At 36.8% G+C, this 23,232-nt stretch overlaps 1 pseudogene; it reads left to right on the forward strand.

Moving 5' to 3' along the window:
* The first annotated feature begins 1,526 nt into the window (after window positions 1–1,526).
* On the forward strand, window positions 1,527–23,121 carry LOC109081464 (annotated as a pseudogene).
* The last annotated feature ends 111 nt before the right edge of the window (window positions 23,122–23,232 follow it).

The raw sequence follows: 23,232 nt of genomic DNA on the forward strand, positions 1-23,232 counted from the left end.
CAGGAATAAATTATTTTTTTTAAAGTATATTAAAATAGAAAGCTATTATTTTAAGTTGTAATAATATTTCACAATATTACATTTTTTTCTGTATTTTTGATCAAATAAATGCAGGCTTGATGAGCAGAAGAAACTTCTTTCAAAAACATTAAAAATAGTAATGTTTCCAAACTTTTGACCTGTACTGTGCATATATAAACACAGTTAAGTTGATTTATATAAAGTAGGTTTAGATTTAAAACTATACATCTTAAAGTATATTTAGTATAATAATATAATAATATAATAAAGTATAGAAATTAATAATAACATAAAAGTGAAGTAAAGACTTTTTTACCCTTGTTGAAGAGTAAATATGGATTTAAGCATTGTGTATCTTGCTCTTTAATATCAAAACAGTCATCAATTACATGAAAGCATATGTTTCTTTCTGTCTTTTGCTGAATTGGACTTTTGTGTGTGTATAAAAGTAAAAAAAGTAAAAAGGTTTTATATATCTATATATATATATATATATATATATATATATATATATATATAGATATATATATATATAGATATATATATATATATATATATTCTTTTCTATTATTAAAGGACTGTAAGATAACATACTGTAACAGTCAAAAATGATGCCATTCCATGAAATGAGAGAAGAGGCCTACAACTCTACTGGATTTCATTATGTCCTATCAAGGTTAGATTGCTCCTCCCATTCTTACCACTGGCACAGCCAGACGCCAGAACAGACACAAACAGACACAAATAAACTACTAGCTGTTTAACACAGGTCAGCATGGCCTAGAAAAACATAACCACTTACTGCCCATACGGGGATGTAATATATGACATATTTTGCACTGTCTCAAGAGTGATCTTGCCATATAATGTGCATGTATACATTCTCTGGGTAGAATAAGATATAACTCTATAACATATAACATTTACATAATAAAATTATGTGCATGTTAATATGTGACCCTGGACCACAAAACCTTAAATCATAAATCGCACAGGTATATTTGTAGCAATAGCCAACAATACATTGTATGGGTTGAAATTATCAATGTTTCTTTTATGCCAAAAATCATTAGGATATTAAGTAAAGATCATGTTCCATGAAGATATTTTGTAAGTTAACTACTGTAAATATATCAAAACTTAATTTTTGATTAGTAATATGCATAGCTAAGGACTTCATTTGGACAACTTTAAAGGAGATTTTCTCAATATTTTGATTTTGATTTTTTTTCTTTCTTTCTTTCTTTCTTTCTTCTTTTTTTTTTTTTTTTTCTTTCTTTATTTCTTTATTTTTTTTTTGTTGTTTTTAGTATATTTATTGTGTTGCTCTTTTTTTCTTGATCTTATAATTTTTTTTTGTTACTAATTGATGACAATGTCATGTTGAGTCAGTCAAAATAAAAACATATATTATCGTTTAATTCTTTATGTGCATGTTTGTCTATACAGTATTTATGCCGTGTGTGAGCGCGCATGTGTGGGTTGTGTCTATTTGGTCAGTTTGACGGGTCACGCTCCGCACATTCCTTGTTATTTCTGATATGACTCAAGAAGACAACCGTAACAGTTTATCTGTGAGCTCTTCTCCCAGACCCGATCCTCAAAGGACTGTGAACAAGTGCTGTATATACTGCACTGTCAGACTAGGAACTTTAAATCATTCGACTAACTCATAAAAAAGTAACCCACTCGAGGAATTGGCTGCTGTAAGCGCATTTAATTCCTGTCAGTCACCAGCCAGAAACCCGACGAAAGGAAAGTGGAGGACTTGACCGTTTTAAAGAAGGCAAAAACATTAGGAGACAATGTGGAGATGTCTCCTGCTCCTCGTTTCTGTTCTGCTGATGTCTTTCTGCGGCGGTGTGTGTTTCGTGTGCCCGGAGATCTGTCGCTGTTCTCAGAAGAGCATCACCTGTAACAGCGTAACGGAAAGCCTGAAGAGCAGAACTCACAGCAGACTGTAAGTCACTGTAAAAGTTATGTTTTTGTATAGTCAAGACTTTAAGGTTTGTGTCTGCATCAGAAACTGACATTTACTCATATCAAGATCACTCTCATGTATATTAAGTTTATCATTGATAAATGTTTGCTGGTTAGAAAAACTAATAAAGACTGTGAAATAAAGCTCTATCTGCAGTGATTCACTCTGATAATAAACATCTAGAATATCATGTGCGTGAACACATAAGCCACATGTAACACACCCAAGTCAGTTCAGCTTAATTGTGTCATAAGAATGCTTGTATTATAGTACAGAATATTAAATATGTAAAAGAGGACTAAAAGAGAGGTACCTGTACAGTATGTCATTTTATTTTAAGGTGTGATTTGGAGGGTCATTCCTATTTCTCAGGAATCGTGTGTCCGCATTGTTTATTTTCTTCTCAATGTATTTCCAAAGGCTCATGTGGATCTAACAACCAACACAAACCAAAAGAGATGGAGAATAAGCTTATCTGTTGCTCTGTTTAATAACTAACCATCCCAAATTCATCTGTAGTCTAAACATGCATGTGGCCCATTCAGTAATCCGATTTATAAATAGCGATCTGTATTTACCCATTTAATATCTACAAGATGTACCAACAATTTTGTCAATGCTGTCAAGACAATATTTATGACACTGTAAAAACATAAATAAATAAATGCCACTAAGTCATTGGTTCGGCTGATAAATGGTATAAAATTACAACATTGGTAATAATATATGCAACATAATATATATGTAATAATATATTACATATATAATATTGTATGCACAAATGTTACAGCAATCCCATATACATCTACAATAAAAAAAAATGGAGTACAAAAATTTTAACTCATAAATTGCTTGTAAATTTCAAGTAATGCATTAAATTAAACATAACATTATGAATAAGACTGAAGTCAAATTTTTATTTTATTTTTTTGTAAAGCTTACTTTTTGCATTCTTTGTTTTATTTACTTGAAAAATCTTTGAAAATTTTTTTTTAGTGTAATTTTTGTCTTCTTAGGACTTAAAAGTAAAATACTTGAAAAAAGTCAGCACACTCACAAAACTCAAAGTCACAAGCGAGATGAAAGAATTGTAAACAAATTTACTAAAAAAAACAACAACAACAAGACAACAAGGCAAAGGTTTCGGTCACATGTTGACCATTTTTAATACCAAACTGGAACTTTTAAAAACACAATTGCAAGAGAAGGAATCTATCTATCTATCTATCTATCTATCTATCTATCTATCTATCTATCTATCTATCTATCTATCTATCTATCTATTAAAAATGTAAATTCTGTCACTAATTACTCACCCTCATGTCGTTCCGTAACCCGTCAGATCTTCGTTCATCTTTGGACACAAATTAAGATATTTCTGATGAAATCCGAGAGCTCTCTGATCCTCCATGGACAACAACAGAACTAAAGGTAGTAAGGACATTGTTAAAGGGATACTCCACCCCAAAATGAAAATTTTGTCATTAATCACTTACCCCCATGTCGTTCCAAACCCGTAAAAGCTTTGTTCGTCTTCGGAACACAATTGAAGATGAAAACCGGGAAGCTTGTGACTGTCCCATAGACTGACAAGTAAATTACACTGTCAAGGTCCAGAAAAGGTATGAAAAGCATCATCAGAATAGTCCATCTGCAATCAGTGATTCAACCGTAACGTTATGAAGTTACGCGAATACTATTTGTACATGAAGAAAACAAAAATAATCACTTTATTCAACAATTTGTCTCCTCTGTGTCTCTCTGCATCACCCTAGCATCATTTTGGAGAATATACACTGAATGCAAGCGGCGTACACTCTTCTTTGTGAGCCGCAACACAAGGATATGTTTTCTACATGTATTTATGTTTTGATTTGAAAGAAAACGGCGCATCTGTGTGTTGTGGCTGACACAGAGGAGCGTACGCTGCTTGCGTTCAGCGGATATTCTCCAAATATGTTAATGTAATAGTATTTTTTCTATTTACTACTAATAAAAATAAAATCATAAAAATTTATTATTATTATAATTATTATTATTTTAAATTTAACTTAGTCAAGTTAAACTTTTATTTTGGCAGGTTGTAGTGAAGGCATTCGATTCTAAATAGTATAACAGTAATTTAATTAGTTGTACAGCTTTACTTTTGATTTATCAATCCAAAATTAAGAAAAATCCATAGAATTCTGCACTCCGTAGTAAATTCCACCTGCAATTCTGTCCATGTTTTCTGCATCACAGAAATATGACCTTACAGAATGTCTATGTTTGTAAGGCAAAGTATTTATTGCTGCTTAATACTTTGTGTAAGGGGTTTCATCAGATCTTACCTTAGAAAATACAGCTGTATATTAATAGAATCTGCATTTAATTATTAGCATGCTTTTCAAGCTAAATTAAAAAAACAAAAAAAAACAAAAGCATACTTACTTTTTTAGCACTTAATCATGTTTTGAGGCTTCTGTATGCATGCACGCCCAGAAGACTAATTCTCTTGCAGTTTACACTACCTCCTGCAGCCCAGCAGAGAGTAGGAAATACTGTATGACAGCCTGCACTCCAACCGAGAGGCTTCACAAACACTAACACGGGCAGCAACATCACACTCACATCATTAAACCTGCACTGTAAGAGATGAATCAAGCAGCACTTCACAATTACAAACTCAGAGAGCACGCTGTCCCTCTCCAAAAAACAACACCAACAGTGATAATTATCCAAGTGCAGTGGTTCCAAACTCGGCGTAGACATGCAAGACATAAAGTGTTGTAATTACTTGAAATTTGCATTGTCATTTTTAGCAGTGCATTGGAAAATTTGATTGGTGTTTGAAAATTAAGGGTTCAATAAATCTTTTTATTGAATATTTACTTTTTAATTATTGCTGCAAATACTATCTGTCAGACAGAGACACAATACTTTCTCAGGCATATCCAAAGGAAACAAAAGGAATGGTTTACCCCAAAATGAAATTGTACTCACCCTTTGTTTTTTTCATCAAAAATGTAGCATTACATCACTTTTTCGCCAATGGATCATCTACAGTGAATGGGTGCCGTCAGAACGATATAGATTTGTTTCTTACAAACACAGTTTTTCGCTTGTCAAGATGTTTATTGATGGACTGGAGTGGTGTGGATTAGTGTGATGTTTTGTTTAGCTGTTTGGACTCTCATTCTGACGGCACCCATTCACTGCAGAGGATCCATTAGTGAGCTAGTGATGTAATAGTATTCAGTATACTAATCTGAATAGTATGATTTTATTTGGTTTTAGGCACTAAAAGAATGAAGGTCAGTTGTCTGTTCCTTTCAGATTTTGGTCCTTGCTGGATAAGTTTTTATCTGCTTTGTTTTAGCGTGGAAGTGCTCTGCTGACGTAAAACGTCCTTGAGGCTTATCAAACCTTGTAAGCTTTAGAAGATACTCATTGCCTTATATTCTACCCCAGTTTTACACCAAATCACCAAGCTTTAAAGTTTATTAATTTTATCTACAATATTGGATGAAAATGTTTTTACTCTTTCTAAAGAAAGTACGATTTGCTAAGGTGTTCTGAATGGTTGTTATATTGTGTTGCAACTGTATGTGGTTGCAATAAGGTTTATTCAAATCACTAGTAACACCTAATGAATGTGAAATTAAAAACTAATTCATCTTAATTTCAGAGTTTTGAACTACATCTCAGTGAAAACCATCAGCACTCATAGTTTCGACGGCCTGAAGGGAGTAAAAAGAATGTGAGTAGTCACTGTTTTTAAAAAAAATAAAAAAATAAAAATGATGACAGATAACCAGATGTCAAGGGTAATGCCATCCGCATCATGTGATCTGTAAGAAACATCTTTGATGCTCACTCCCTTTTTCAGAACACAGAGTAGAATGAGATCTCAATGCCAATTTTTCCTTGCAGCCTTTGAAAAAGCTCAGGACATCCAAGTTAGGAGGAACAGTTTGAATGTTTGCACAGAATAGATTATTTTTGGTGAGAATAGAGAGCATTAAACTGCCAATGACAGTTTTAACATAATATTTAGAATCCAGCAGATTTTGTGAAGTATCATCCTCTCTTTTGGGATTGAATTTCTTCTTCATTTGTCCGAAATGAGGCATCTCTTAAGATAAGATGTGTTTGAATTATATAGGCTACATTGAAAAAATCATATTGGAACTAACCTTTATAAACCATCATAACCCTTTTAAAATTAAAAAGCTGAATTTTATAATGTAACCAGAACTTAAGCAAAATCCTGAATTAGAATTCAGAATACATGTTTATGTAAATGATTATAACAGAGATTATGGTATTATGGTAGAGTAGTTGGTGCAGAAATATTTTGGCCACACGTACTGGTTTTTGTCATTTATGTGAACATTTTATGAAACAGAAATATGTCTAATAAAACCACTGTTTGAAGTAAAGAGTAGACATGGTTACAGACAGATTAGCAGGTATGCTTCAAAGAATTTCTCATTCGCGGAAATGTCAGCTTATTAGTATTCGTAAATATTTGTATGTGAAGTATGATTGTAGCACATGTACCATTCAAAAGTTTAGGGTCAGTAGGATTAAAAAATTTTTAAAATGTATACTTTTCAACACTAGTTATAATAAGATGTTTCTTGAGCAGCAAATCAGCATATTAGAATGATTTCTGAAGGATCATGTGACACTGAAGACTGGAATAATTATGAAAATGTTTTTTTTTTTTTTTTTACAATATTACTGTTTGTACTTGATTTTTGATCAAACAAATATCCAGCCTCAGTGAGTGTAAGAAACTTCTTTAAAAAATATTAAGAAATCTTACCAACCCCAAACCTTTTAACCTTACATTACATATATGTTTGAATTTAATCCTGATATATTGATCGCTTAAAGCCTAAAAAGGGTTGTTTTTTTGGAGTTTATGGGGTATTAAATTCATAGGTTGATTTTTATTGTACTCATAATAAATTACATACAGAAAATGACAATGACATTAAATATCATTAAATATGTTTAACAGCATCACATTTGTTTCATGCATGCATTTACGTAATTCTGCATTACAACAATTATGTTCAGTTCTTTGATTTTTAAAGACTGGGCAGAAATTTTTGGATTATTCACAAATACACATAAAAAAAAATCTCTCAAAGTTTCTCCATCATTTGCTCATAAATGAGTCATAATTTTTAAGAATCAAATTCCAGTTCCAACAGTTTATACTTTAGTTGCTGTCAGCCAGTGCATCAATAGTGTATAAATTACATTAAAATGTACAGAAATGTACATACTGTACACAATTTAAGCTTCATCTATCAAAGTTTATATGCCAAAGTCAATTTTATTATTATTTTATGAAATTTTATTTGTGTAAGTAATTTTATGTTAATATTTCAGATTTTATATGCTTTAAGTACCATAGAGAACTCGCTCAGAGCATATCATGGAAACCATTTTGATGAGCCATTTTTATATGTCTCCGAGATGTAAAAAGAAACCACTCGAACAATGACATGATTCACGGATCATATAATATATTATTTAATTGCTTGTCAGGTTAATTATAAACAGCCTGGAAACAGCAAGTTCTTTTCACAGAAATGTTCGCTTTTTGTGATTTCTCATGCAATAATTTATGTCCACAGCTCAATCCAGAACACACGAAGCCTTTTTCACATCCAGAAACGGGCATTTAACCACCTTCCCAAGCTGAGATTATCTGTGAGCAGTTCTTCCCCAGCTATATATTGAAGAGTTGATTTATATGCCAAAGTCAACATATGTGAAGATTTCAGATGCAAAAGCCTTTAAGTACCATATCTTCACATATATTTTGATGACATTTTTATATTTCTATATATATATATTTTCCATACATTTCCAAATTGATTTTTTTGTCATATATATTTATTATTTATTTTATCATTTATTACCATTTTTATTTTATTTTGTGTTCATTTTAGGAATACTGTGACTTTCATATAGGCGTATGTTACAAATATATGCAGCTGAGATATCAGAAATAAATCAGTCTTCATCTTGTTGATGTTTTTATTTTTCTACTGGTTATTATCCATATTATCAATAGGATGTATTACATGTATGTATACACACACACACACACACACACACACACACACACACACACACACACACACACACACACACTTTTGTCATTTTATATTTTGAATATATATTTTCTATACTTAGAGTTTTATATAGTGTATATACAGTATATATAAAATTGTAATTGCATATAGAATTCTATATATTAAATGATATACAAAATTATATATTAAATATACATTTTTGGGTAACTTTAAAAAAAAACAAATGCACACACACACATACAGTGTGTATATTACAAAATATGAATGTAGAATAACAGGCTAGAATCTCAATGTGACAATGTTTTGTTGGTTACATTTTCTTGTACCGGTAAAAACCGAAGTCCTATTGTTTTGTTACATCTACAGGAGCATTTCCAACACCAGCATAAATGTATTCCCTGACCTGACCTCCATCTTCTCCCTGGAGTCCGATTTCATTCTGTGAGTTTTTCGCCTGTTATTTCACTGGTCTGTGTGCGAGATGTGGTGAGTGAGCTTGAATGATGGAAAGTAATAATGAAGCTGTAATGCGGCCATGCTAACGTCTTTTATTTTTCTCAAGCTGACTGTGTATCTTTATGAAAGATACACAGATATACACACTCTATGAGAGCTTTGAGACCGAACAATGGCTGAGAAGTGCACAAGTATTAGATTAAGAGCTTTATCTAGTCAGCAAAATGACTTATTGTTTCAATTACTAAAGTGGTTTTGTTCTTTTTTAGGTATATTTGTTATAATCTTAACCTGCGTTCAGTCCCACCAAACGCTTTCATCGGAATGACGAGTGAATTTACCACAATGCAAGTATCTCACAATATGGATTCAGGGCTGTAACCTCCATAGATCAAGAATTCCCAGAATTCTTGATTTATATATAAAAAAAGAATTCGAATACTTTCATTCAGTTCTCCAATGTCGGTAACTGGTTACATGACATGCAGGTTTATTACCATTCGCAAGTTTGGGGTCAGAAAGGTTTTTTTTTTAAAAAAAGTAATACTTTTATTCGGCAAATACACATTAAATTGATCAAAAGTGTCAATAATGTAATTTATAATGCTACAAATGTACAAATTAATGCTGTTTACAGTTTGCACAAACAATGTGAATTAGCACAACTGTTTTCAACATTGAGAATAAGAAGAAATGTTTCTTGAGCAGCAAGAATCAGAAGGTTTATGTGACACTAAAGACTGGAGTTGTTACGGAGTGACAGAGACGTGAGGCGTGTGGATTCATTTGCAAAGCTTTATTAGAAGACATGGTCAGAAACAGGCAGGGTTTAATGAGAGGCTTAATAACAGCCAGTGTGAAGGTTTTGGGGACATATCCTAATGACAATGATAATTTAATAATATTCAGAAGAGGATTTATGACTTCTGGAAGCACCACTTTTAGTAGCTTAGATGGAATAGGGTCTGACATGCATGTTGTTGGTTTAGATGATTTAACAAGTTTATACAATTCTTCCTCTCCTGTAGAAGAAAATGAGTGGAATTGTTCCTCAGGGGGACTATAGTGCACTAATGCGATACTGTGGCTGATGGCTGCATGGTTACAATTTTATCTCTAATAGTATCGATCTTGGAAGTAAAGTAGTTCATAAAATCATTACTGCTGTGCTGTTGGGAAATGTCTGCACCTGCTGATGTTTTTTTTTTTTTTTAATTTAGCCACTGTATTGTATAAATACTTGGGTTTGTGTTTGTTTCTTCTAAAAGAGGCGGAAAGTGATCAGATCTAGCAGTTTTTAAAGCTTTTCTGTAAGAGAAAGTACTTTCTCGCCATGCAACACGAAATACCTCTAGTTTTGTTTTCCTTCATATCTCCTTGTTTTCCAACCGTATCTAAAGTGCTAGAAAAGAGAGAGTTCATAGTTTGTTACATCATCAATTTTTTCTGAGCTATTTGATATGCTGAGGAATTGAGATAAATCAGGAAGATTATTTACAAAGCAGTCTTTTGTGGTAGAAGTGACGGTTCTACCATATTTGTGAAAAGGAGTTGAATTTGCAGCTTTAGCTATATGGAGTATACAAGAGACTAGATAATGATAAGAGATATCATCACTCCGCTGCAAAATCAACATCAATTGCATGTGACAGTATTAAATCTAGAGTATGATTTCGACAATGAGTAGGTCCTGACACGTGTTGTCTAACCCCAATAGAGTTCAGAATGTCTATAAATGCTGATTCCAATGCATCTTTTTCATTATCAACATGGATATTAAAATCGCCAACAATTAAGAGCACTAACTCAGATAGAAAATCAGCAAACTCTTTAATAAAGTCTGTATGGTGCCCTGGTGGCCTGTATACAGTAGCCAGTGCAAACATCAAAGGGGATTTATCATTGTATTACTTTGTTTCTCTGGATAATGTTATATGAAGCACCATTACTTCAAACTAATTATACCTGAAACCCGACCTCTGAGAAATATTGAAGATATTGCTATAAACTGTAGTAACACCTCCCCCTTTACCTTTTAGACACGGCTCATGTTTATAATAGTACTCTGCTTCCCGACCTGGGCCCCAGTTAGTCAGTAGTCAAGTTATCAGGAAGTCTCGAGCAATATGTCAGTAAATATGTTATCAGATTTGAACAACTTAGTATGAAAGAAAAGTATATTTCAAATATATCACTTTTTAATAGGGATTATCTGCTAATGAATTTTTTTCCCTTTTTTTGTCTTCTCAGGAATCTCTTTAACAATGGATTGCAAGAAATAGAAAGCCATGCCTTCAATGGAACTAAAATAGATAAACTGTAAATACTGACAAATTATGAATACACTAATCTCCATTCAGTTTTGCTTAGTCATGCTATTTATCTACAGTATCGTGCTTTACACTGTAAAAAAAAAAAGTATATAATACTACTATTATACTATTTTATATATTGTTTGTAAAATGTACTAGCAATTCTTGAATGAACATAGTTTCAAAGTAAATCTGACAACATAGGTGTAAAATCACAGCATAATCTGTTTGTTTTGCAGGGTATTAAAGAACAACAAAGATCTGCGTGTGATTCATGAAGACGCTTTCAAAGAAGCTTTTGGCCCCACCATGCTGTAAGTGGTGATATGCTGAAATAAGACTTTCTTTTTGCTCAGGGAGTAGGGAGCAATGAACACTGTGTAGGGACCATGTTAGTGGGAACACAGTTCATGCATGGAGCTCACTTCTAATGAGCTGATTATCCGAATCAGGTGTGTTAACAAAGAGAGACATGCAAAATATGCAGAGCTGGGGGACGCGAGGACTGGAATTGAGAACCACTGCTCTCGACCACAGTTTTACCTCAGCTGCTTTTAACTTTCAAGAAAACCTGAAGACCTTGCTTGGCTGGTTTGGGTGTGATGGATTACAGTAGGAGCACAAATCAGGACCTAGCACCTCCCAGGGGGTGTCCAAATTCACATGTATACATTGAAAGTATGTCATTCACTGATGATGGGAGGAGTACATGCTCACTGTGCATGTTTAATTTGGCAAATGGCTCAAGTTCATCATCTTGAAAATGATACATTTTTAGCAAAAAGAATTGCCAGAAAATTCAGAATTGCTGGATATAAATTCAGAATTGCGAGATATAAATGGGCAATTCTGAGAAAGAAAAAAAAAGTCAGAATTTTTATGCTAACTCAGAATTGTGAGGAAAAAAATGTCACAATTGTGAGATATAAACTTGCATTTCTGAGACTCTAGTGAAATTCGTACAATTTAGCGAAAATTGCTTTCATATTCTAGGCTATACTGCTTGTCTGTAAATAGTAGCCTATATGTTTATTATTAATAAGGTGTGTCCTCCAGTGTCACTGTTTTAGTAGGATACATTAAGCCACATTTAGCATTTGTGAAACAGTCCGAGGCCACCACCCACGCTAATGGTACAGCCCACGGTGCAAATTTTAAGATAAAAAAAAAATGGAAAAATAGAAAATTTAGATTTTTATTCAAATGATAATTTCTTCAGTCACAATTTAGTAAACTGAAAAAAGGAGAGAAATGGCAATTATTAATTTATGAACTGAAAAAAATGAATGTTTGGTTTCATTTTTGCATTTGCACCATATGGTCTGAAAATTTAATTGCGAAGTGTTACACGGACCATAGACATAACTTGCAAGAATTGTGAGATATAAATTTGCAATTCTGAGAAAAAAGTCAGAACGCGAAAAAATGTCAGAATTGTGAGATGAATTCAGAATTGTGAGAGATAAACTCAAAATCCTGAAAAGAGTCAAAATTGTGAGATGTTAATCCAGAATTGCAAGAAAAATTAAAAATTGCTAGATGTAAACTTGCAATTCTGAGAAAAAAAAAACTGAAATGTGAGAATAAGTAAGAATTGCAAGATATTAGTGTTCTATTCAGAGAAACAAGTCAGAATTGCAAGGAAAATATAAGAACTGGGAGATATGAATTCAGGATTGTGACATAAATTTGCATTTCTGAGAAAAAAAAGGTCAAAACTGCATGATGTTCTAAAGGTCTAAAGTCAAAATCAGTCTTTTTCTTTATTCAGTACTGGAAATAAGCTTTGGGCTACTCTTCCCTCTCTGTTGTTCACCACCAGGGATGTGTCATCCACGGCACTGGAAACGCTGCCCTCTCGTGGTCTGGAGTCGGTGCTGATGCTGGTGACTCGATCTGCGTTCGCTCTCAAGAGTCTTCCTCCTCTGAAGGGACTGAAGAGCCTGAGAGAAGCACAGCTCACGTATCCCAGCCACTGCTGCGTTCTGCTCAGCTGGGACTCCGACAGGTCTACACACAAATCAAAACGCCAATGTTTTATTGAGGAATAAAATATAATTTTATCTTATTGTCATTTTGAATAAGAGCATCACTAGCACGTCTCGCTCAATGAATGTCGTAAAATCATTAATGTAATGAGATTACAAATAGAGCTCCAATAAGAGCACCTAACATTTATTTTTGATATTATGATTAGCCGTTCCAATCCAAAGCAGAGGATCATCAGTATAATTCAATGCCTTCATGTCGTGGCCTTCATTATGTCTGAAATCAATTTTCTCGTTCTCTTATAGGGAGGGATCTGTCATCACTCCATTAGAAAATGGATCATCGCACTGTGGTGACAACTCACCAGCTAAGTAAGACTAATGTTTTGTTTTCTGATTGCACAGCCCTGCATCTTAGGGAAAAATGATGCTGATTTACAATAAAAGGCCTAATAATACTTAATTTGATACTGAGTTTCAAAAAATCAACAAACTTTCCATCATGTACAGGTTTTTTTTTCTTTTTTCAAATTATACATATCCACTATAATGCACTTGCAAAATAACAAAAACAGTCACGTGTTTAAAAACAATTAATGACAAGAGGAAGTATTTAAAAGTATTATGTATAATTTAACTTGCAGTCTGCAAAGGAGTGGAAAAAGCGGAAATCGGGATTAGACCAAATTAACTGACCTATGCAATCCATATGAATTTTATAGCTCCCCTTACGAAAAAGAAGTTTATACATATGTGCTATTAGTATACTTCTTTTAAACTAAAAATAGATAAGTATGCTTTGTTTACTTTTTATGTACTTCTCAGAAATGGGCTTTATGTACTCTCAGAAATATACTTAAAATGACATTTAAGTATACATGAAAATACTTACAAAAAGTCTAAATATATTTGAGCTATACTTGTGCTCCTAGAATCTGTTTTCATTGTTATACAGTAGAGGGCGCTAGTACACATCTTCTGTACAGAATTTCCAAAAAAACACAATTGAAGAAGAAGAAACAACAGATACTAACACATGTAACACGATCATCTGACATGAAATAGCATCAAAACTGTAACGTTACGGAATAAAATGTCGACCGATGAAGAGGTAATAATTACAGTCAAGCTTTGGGGTTTTGATCGACTCCATCTACATTCTGATTATCATTCTGAATCTAATTCATAGTCTTTTTTTCAGCTTTTTGTTCAATGTTATTTCTTTATTTTTTATATTAAACTTACAAAAATATTACCCACATTAAAGTGTTTAAAAAAAGAAAGCATGAAGCTAGAATAAAGTGTTTTTGTTTAAAAAGCAGATACCCCGTTCTTTCTTTGGATGTTTTATATGTTCAGATATTCATATAACAAAAATATATACGAATTGTATGTATGGATGTATATCAAAAATAGACTTAACTTTAATTCTGGATTCCTAGACTATCCTGATTACTGTCAAAATATTTTAGATGAAAAATCTATAACAATGTTTCAGCAGCTTCACATTTCAAGAATTTCAAATAATAAATTCCGTTTTGGAGCTCTTCAGTGGCGTGACGGTGCTTCCGAGCGCCAACTTTGCCTCAAATTCAAGCAAAGCAGGAGTGCTTTCTAATTAGCATGAAATAAACATTGAATGAATGTCCAATCCATGTTGAATGATACACTACAACTTACTGCTATTTAACTTTTAACAACGACAAACCTTGGTTCAGTGCAAAGCTCAAACAGCTTCGCCAGGCCAAAGAGGATGCCTACAGGAGTGGGAACAAAGACTTCTACAAACAGGCCAAATACACACTGAATATGGAGATAAGAGTAGCAAAGTTAAACTACTCTGCAAAGCTAAAACAACAGCTTTCAAGTAATGACTCTACATCAGTGTGCAATGGCCTGAAAGCCATTACCAGCTACAAGACTCCACCCCCCACCACTGAGGCCAGTCAACACCTGGCTGAAGACCTGATCGAGTTCTACTGCAGGTTTGAAAAGCAAAAGCTTGGTCTGACACCCCACACCCGCTCTGACCATCTCACAGCACAGCCATCAACCCAACCCCCCCACCCACTGTTTCTCAACCTGTACTCAAAATCTGTGAAGAGGATGTATGCAAAATCTTCAGGAAACAGAAGATAAGGAAAGCCAAAGGCCCAGACCGTGTCTCTCCAGCCTGCCTCAAAGCCTATGCTGTCCAGCTATCATCCATCTTCACATTGATCTTCAACAGATCCCTGGAGCTGTGTGAAGTCCCCTCCTGCTTCAAACACTCCACCATAATCAATGTACCCAAGAAACCAAAAATCACAGGACTTGATGACATGACCCGTTGCTTTAACATCTGTGGTCATGAAGTCATTCGAGTGACTGGTGCTGGGCTACTTGAAGGACATTACTGGACCCTTGCTGGACCCTCTGCAGTTTGCTTACAGAGCAAACAGGTCTGTGGATGATGCAGTCAATATGGAATTGCACTACATCCTCCAACTTCTGGACAAACCAGGAACTTATGCAAGGATCTTGTTTGTGGACTTCAGTTCCGCTTTCAGCACCATCATCCCGGACACCCTTCAGAATAAACACACACAGCTCTCTGTACCCACCTCCATCTGTCAGTGGATCACCAGCTTCTTGACAGACAGGCAGCAGCTAGTGAGGCTGGGAAAACTCAAATCCAACACCCGCACCATCAGCACTGGAGCTCCTCAGGGCTGTGTTCTCGCTCCACTGCTCTTCTCCCTCTACACAAATGACTGCACTTCTAATGTAAAGTCTTTTATGTTAATGTAGTGAAGTTCACAGAACACAGTCATCAGCCTCATCCAGGACGGCGACGAGTCTGCTTACAGACAGGAGGTTAAAGAGCTGGCTGTATGGTGCAGTCACAACAACCTGGAGCTGAACACTCTCAAAACAGTGGAGCTGATTGTGGACTTCAATGCATATCTGTATATATGTGTGTATGTGTGTGGGTATGTATGTACATTTCTTGTATGTAGGCCTGGAGAGTCGCTACTCCTGGCATCAAATCTAGGTGCCTCAGTCCGCAGGATTGTGATAGCGATACACAGCAAGTTGCCATGGAGACAGCCTTGATCAGGTCTCAGACAGAGTCAACAATCAGCAGGTGTCTGTGGAGTGGGGGGAGGAATGCAAGAGCGTTTCACTGAAGTGCTCTTCTGGGGGAGTTGTTGTTCCAACAGCGGCCTTGGCTGAGGCCAGTGCTGGTTGAGGGGAGCCAAAAGCAGATAAGATTGGGATTGTTTAGTCTTGGGGCGAGTAGCCACATTCCAATTTACACGACTACTCTCTTAGTCCATTCTGATCTCCGAATCAATCCATTTGCCTTTGCAAAGCCGTGAGCTTCTCCGTGATGTTATCCATATTGCGGTTAATAGTCTCAGTCTCAGTGCTGACCGCTCTGGCCACTGCTTTAATCATAACGGGCAGCCTTGTGATGCTTTGGACAGCTGTTACCATTTTCTGAATTCTTCGATAACCCAGGGCAAAGCCTAATCCAATCGGCAGAAGACCTGTTATCATGGTTCCGAATAGGTAGATATCTTCAATGTCCTCCACGGAAAGAGCCGCCAGACACACGACCCGCCACCTCTCCCACGCGTCCATCGTGTAGCCAGCTGCGAACGTTCCGGCAGGGCAGTCAGGTTCCCCGAACCCAAGCTTCTCGTCGAGAAGATGGTGTCAATTGCATTGAGAGACCAGTTGATCAAATCCATGATTTTTCAGTTTGGAGAGCAGTGCAGAGATAGTAAAACTCCAGAGTGAAGAAACGGGCAGGTAACATCATCAAAGACCCCTCTTACCTGTTTGCACTTCTCCCCTCAGGCAGACGCTACAGATCTCTGCGCACTAGAACATCTAGGCATAAAAACTGTTTTTTTCCCCCGTGCCATCTCCAGCTTAAACAGCTAACACATGCATCATTACCTGTGTTCTGTAATTCATTTCCGTAAATCATTCTACATCTTTAATTATTGCCTTTCTCAAGTATTATGTAAATACATCTGCATAGCTCTTTATTTATACAGTTCTATATAGAGTAAAATTGCACAAATCTGTACATAAATCAATCTACTGTTCCAGATTCATACACATTATTTATTGCTTACTAAGTCTTACTAATTTTATTTTATTTTTATTCTGTTCTCATGTCAGATGTGTATGTATGCATGTATGTATGTATGTACCAGGAGCAGCTTAAAAAAAACACACAACAAATTCCTTGTGTGTTTGTGCACACCTGGTGAATAAAGCAAATTCTGATTCTGATTCTGACTAAATGTCTCATGTAATCACTCAATCACTCACCGCGGAAAGACAGCAGCTTGAAAACATAGCAGAAAATCCATTCACTGTCCATAAACTAGAAAAATGTACATGAGAAGAGAATTTTGCAAAAATTACATTTATTATATATCTACTCATAATTGCTATTTTTATAATAATTAATAAAAATGTATACAGCGGTGGCCAAAATTATTAGAACAATAGTATTTTCACCAGGTTAAAAATGGTTTTAAGTCAGTTATTTCTATCTTTTGCTGGAGTGTGTCAGTTGGAAATATCAGTTTACATTTCCAAACATTCATTTTGCCAGGGATACTCCACCCCAAAATGAAAATTTTGTCATTAATCACTTACCCCCATGTCGTTCCAAACCTGTAAACGCTCCGTTCATCTTCAGAACACAATTTAAGATATTTTGGATGAAAACCTGAAGGCTTGAGACTGTCCCATAGACTGCCAAGTAAATAACAGTGTCAAGGTCCATAAAAGGTATGAAAGTCTTCCTCAGAATACTCCATCTGCCATCAGACGTTCAATCTGGGTTATATGAAGCGACGGGAACACATTTTGTAAGCGAAGAAAACAAAAATAATGACTTTGTTCAATAATTTCTTTTTTTCTCTTTATATCACCGTATGCTGTGTATGCTCTTCTGTGTCATCCGCGCCACAAGGATGCGCTGTTTCTACGTGTATTTAGCTTTGATTTTAAACAAAACAGTGCATCCTTGGGGCGCGGATGACAAAGAAGAGCATACACAGCATACAGTGATATGGAGAAACACAGGGGAGACCGTTGACAAAGGAATTATTGAATAAATTAGTTATTTTTGTTTTCTTTGCTTACAAAAAGTTTTCCCGTCACTTCATATAACCCAGATTGCACGTCTGATGGCAGATGGAGTATTCTGACGACGACTTAAATTTTTTTTTTTATTAATAGTTTTAATCTTTTTTTTAAATTTAGTTAAGTTTTAGTGATTTTGTTATTTGTTTCTACTATTTTATTATTATTATATTTTTTTAATATGCCAATATATTTTTGATTTATTTTTATTAAGTTTGTTATTTCAGTAATCAAGTTACTAAACTACAAGCTACGAAAATGAAAATGAGAAATGTTGGCCTTGGCAATGAAACGCCCAGGTATCTTTGTGTTTTTCTTCCCACGTGTGCCCCATGACCCAGTTTCTCCCTTGTTTGATTGTGTACATTTGATTCAGGTGTGTTGTGTCAATTGGCCTTGTTTTCCCATGTATTTAAGCCCTAGTCTGAGCAGTCTATGTTTGTTGGGTCTCAAATGTCATGTTCGTGTGTTACTGCCATTCCTAGTATGAATTACCCCCTTGTTTTGGATTTATTAAAGATCAACATCTCCGTCGTTCTCTCCAACACAGAGTGTGACAGAAGACCTGACTGACAAAAAAGCAATATTGGCGTGTTTTCCCACCATTTTGTTTCCATATTTCGTTCAGTGTTTTTTGTTTCCCATTGTTTCCCCATGGATCCCTTCGCCGCTTTGTTCGACTCCCTAGCCCGTAAGGACCAGCCCCTTGTGGAGTATGGGGTTGAGTTCAGCCAGCTCGCCGTTCTAACAGCATTCGATGATGCTGCGCTGAACTCACTTTTCTGGATTGGGGCAAACTACCACCACTGGACTGGGCTGGAGGGAAGCTATCATCTGGTGTCTGGAGAGTGTCGTGCCCAAGCCCACTGATGACTGAGAGCCCAAGCAGGCTGTGACCGATGTGGCATTGCCGAATGGAGTGACAGTGCTGAGGATTGCCATGGAGCCAGAGCTGCAATTAACATCAGACCAGATGTGAGAGCTGGCTACAACGCCCACCTCGAGGGAAAGAATACCGGAGATTACCTCCGCCCCCTACACCATGGCAGAGGGTGAGCTTATTGTGGATCTGGCACTGTGGTATGCTGAGGGTGGTCCCGAATTAGATTTATGGGCCGACCTGCCCCCTGTCCTTCCTCCTTCGTCAGAGCCCTCTCTCAGTTATTTTCCTGCCCACCGGCCAATTCACTCCCAACCTCTGTGATGACAGCAGAAGTCTCTTTATCCTCAACCCAAAAGAGGAGAATGAGGAGGAAAAGGCTGTTGGCTCTAGCCCCTGACCAGAGTTGAGTGATGGCTCCAGCCCTTGACCAGAGCCCAGAGAGGGCTGAGGTTTCCCGAGCCCGGCCCAGGGAGGGCCTCAGATTCCAAGTCAAGCCCTGAGAGGGCTCGTGTGCCCAAATCCAACACAGAGAGGGCTTCCGTTCCCAAGTTCAGCCCAGGGAGGGCGTTTGCTTCTGATTACAGCCCTGAGAACCAGAACTCAGAAATGACCACCCACCGTCCTGCTCCTGCGTCCTCCACCACTGTCGTCTGGCAGCCCCTCTGCTCACCCTCAGACCAGCATCTGTTTGGTGCAAGCACCCTGGGTCTGCCAGTCTCCATCTCCTCTATCCCTCCGGTTCTGTCAGGCTCCTCCTTCCCTTCAGCTCCACCTTGGTCCTCTGTCACTCTGGCTCGACCCGCGGCCTTCCGGATCCTCCCTGTCTCCCTGGCTCATTAGCTCTATGTCTCCGCCTCGGGCTCCTCCACTACCTGCTCCGCCGCCATCAGTCGGCCCCCTGGAGTCATCAGTCCTTCCTTCACCATAGCTCCTCCCTCCGTCAGCTCCACCGTGAGTCGCCTTTATGGCTGTGGTGGCCTGGGTTCCACCTGGCTCCGCCTGCTCCAAGCCCCTCCTGTCTCCATCTGGATCGCCCTGGCTCTGTGGTGGCCTGCTTGACTCCTCCCCCTTTCAGCTCCACCATGGACCATGGACATGCACCCTCCCGGGTGCATGTCCTCCTCCTGAGCCTGCTCCGAAGTTCCCACCCATCCCTCCCTAAGTTGTTTCTACGGTGCGAGGTTGGCGGGTTCGCACTCGTTCCTCCCTCTGTTGTTTCTATGGGCTCCCAAATTCCCACTCGTTCCTCCCTCTGTTGTTTCTATGGGCACGCGCCTTCCAGGAGGGGGGCGATATGTTCAGGTGTGTCATGTTAACTGGCCTCGTTTTCCCACGTATAGGGTTAAGCCCTATTTTGTGTATTTTATTTTTGTAGTATTATAAGTCGTGTTTTTTTTTTGTTACATTCATTGTTAGGGTTAAGCCCTTGTTTTTGATTTATTAAATGTGCAGTCTATGTTTGTCGAGTCTCAAACGTCATGTTTGTGTGTTACAGCCATTGGCAACTGGCTGAAATATAATAAGCTTAAGTTTAAGTTAAGTTTTTATGTTGTTAATGTTGATTTTTATTTCAGGTAATAAAAAGTTTTTTTGCAATGGTTTTAGTTTAATTTAACATTAATAACCCCATATAAATCAAAAAATTATAGTGCAATATTTTTTCTAAATACTGTTACTGTGACATTTTTTCCATGTGTTCTTCTCAGTCCATCTGATGTCGCATCTGACGACTCTCTAACACTGGATGGTCCTTTTGCATCAGAGATTGCTGGATCCCATCAGCTGAGGACATATTTGGGCAACATGGACTTCTATTACCCAGAGCTGGACCTGTGTCAGCGACGACCGGCTCTCCAGTGCAGACCAGAGGCCGACACTTTCAACCCCTGTGAGGACATCACCGGATTCGGCTTCTTGCGGGTGGCCATTTGGTTCTCAGCATCCTGGCCATCACCGGCAAACCTGACGGTGCTGCTTGTGTTATTCACCAGCCGCTGCAAAACTGACCATCCCCAAATTCCTCATGTGCCACCTGGCCTTCGCTGACCTCTGCATCGGCGTGTATCTGCTTATGATCGCCACTGTGGATCTCAGGACACAAGGGCATTACAGTCAGCATGCTATCGAGTGGCAAACTGGAGTGGGATGTGGGATCGCCGGGTTTCTGTTGGTGTTCGGCGGCGAACTATCCGTCTATACGCTGTCTACCATTACCGTTGAGCGGCTGTGGTGGCCTGGGTTCCACCTGGCTCCGCCTGCTCCAAGCCCCTCCTGTCTCCATCTGGATCGCATGGTTGTCGGATGGGTGGTTTGCTTAGGAATGGCTCTCCTCCCATTAATGGGCGTCAGCAGCTACAAAAAAGTCAGCATGTGCTTGCCGATGGACATCGAGACGCCTTTATCCCAAGCTTACGTTATACTCCTCCTGCTGTTCAATGTTGGAGCTTTCCTTGTGATTTGTGGCTGCTACGTGTGCATTTACACCGCTGTTCGCAACCCAGAGTTCCCCGGACGCACTTCTGATGCCAAGATTGCCAAATGCATGGCTGTGCTGATCTTCACCGACTTTCTGTGCATGACACCGATTTGGTTTTTTGCCATCTCTGCGGCCTTCAAAGTCCCACTAATCACAGTGACCAACTCTAAGATCCTCCTTGTGCTTTTCTACCCCATCAGCTCGTGTGCAAACCCTTTCCTCTACGTCATCTTCACCAGGGCCTTCAGAAAGGATGCATCCTTCTGAGCTCCATGGGCTGCTGTGAGAGCAAAGCCAACCTGTACCGAATGAAGACGTACTGCTCGGAAAACATCAACCAAAGCAAAAGCAGCTCCGGCTCCAATGCGAACTCAAAAACTCTTAACACTTTTGTGTGGATGTCCAGCTTTCCTCATCTGACACATAGACCGCAGCTACAAAGAGTCTAGGGAAACAGACATTCAGACTTGTTTAATTCCATTATTTTCCTGCCGTTCTGCCCTTGAACTCTTATCTGGGAAGCTGATATGCTTTTCAGAGGACACTGCAACCCATTTCCACTGTTATCTCTCAATGCATTGATTCAGAATTCAGAAGACACTTTTGAGAGAGAATTTGGTGCCCAGAAAGGCTATTGTTAGTGATTAAATGCATCTAAAAGCAGCAAGCCACATCATGTGACAATTTCTACATCTAGATCGAGATCTTCTAGGTCTTTCTAGATCTTTTTTTTTTCTTACCATGAATTAAAATAATGGATGTTAATATAAGGCAATTATCTTTTAAATATTATCTCAGATATATTTGTTATAATATACTGTCATTATATTATATTTTATGGAAGCATCAGTCATTTTCAGAAACTCATGTTCAAGAGCATTTTAGCCTTTTTTTGTCTGAATTCAACCTGATTATTGTTTTACATAATTGCTGTAAAAAATGTAATTTGCTAGTTTAAGGTCTTTTAATGTGGAAGAGTTTCCTTAATCTAAGTTATAATTTAACTAGTTGCCATCGCTGATGTTTGAATTTAACAACATATTCCAGTCTGATTGTCTGAGCTGTTGTTTTATACCATGGAATAGCGCCACTTTGTGGACAAATCTATTGTATTGAAAAAAAATGAAGGTCGTTTTTTTAGTTACTATGTAGTAGCAGGCTATTTGAAGTCTAATAAAATTCAAGCAAAATGTTTGTAGTCTTTTATTATGTACTTGAATTACTAACGACGTATTTTTGACTGTATAGTAGGCAAGTCAGATATTTATTTATTTAATGTATTTATATTTTATTTATTCATTAATTTTCGCTTTTATGGTGCATCATTTTTTTCACGTATTGCTTCATAGTACCTTCACAAATATTTTTTAGAATTTTTTTAGGCCTGTTTAATGTCTCAATTTAGGAATTAGAGGAAAAAGTTAAAATGTCAACGACATTGTCCAATAACACATCGAGTGAAGTACTTGTGGACAAAAAATAGTATTTTTTCTATAGCTAGTCATTCAAAACAAACAATAGACTATTAAATATATATATTTTAATTAATAGCTTGGTAAACAAAGACATCATATATCAGATAATATAATTGCGAGATTTTTTTTAAACTTTTTTTTATTGCAGGTATAAACAATAATAACTACAGCAATTAAATACAACATTGGAGAACAGTATGGATAAAAGAAATAATACAGGAAGACAACAAAAGGATATGTATGAAAAAGAAAAACAAATTACGTAACATTCAACAGATCATTATACAGTTTCACAAATTTGACACTTTTTGTTGTTAATGTTTTTAATATCCTAATTATTTAAAGTCATTAAGAAAATTAAGTAATTTGGGTAATGTTGAAGAAAATT

The sequence above is a fragment of the Cyprinus carpio genome, chromosome B13 (genome assembly GCF_018340385.1).
Source record: "Cyprinus carpio isolate SPL01 chromosome B13, ASM1834038v1, whole genome shotgun sequence".
In the NCBI taxonomy this organism is placed as follows: domain Eukaryota; kingdom Metazoa; phylum Chordata; class Actinopteri; order Cypriniformes; family Cyprinidae; genus Cyprinus; species Cyprinus carpio.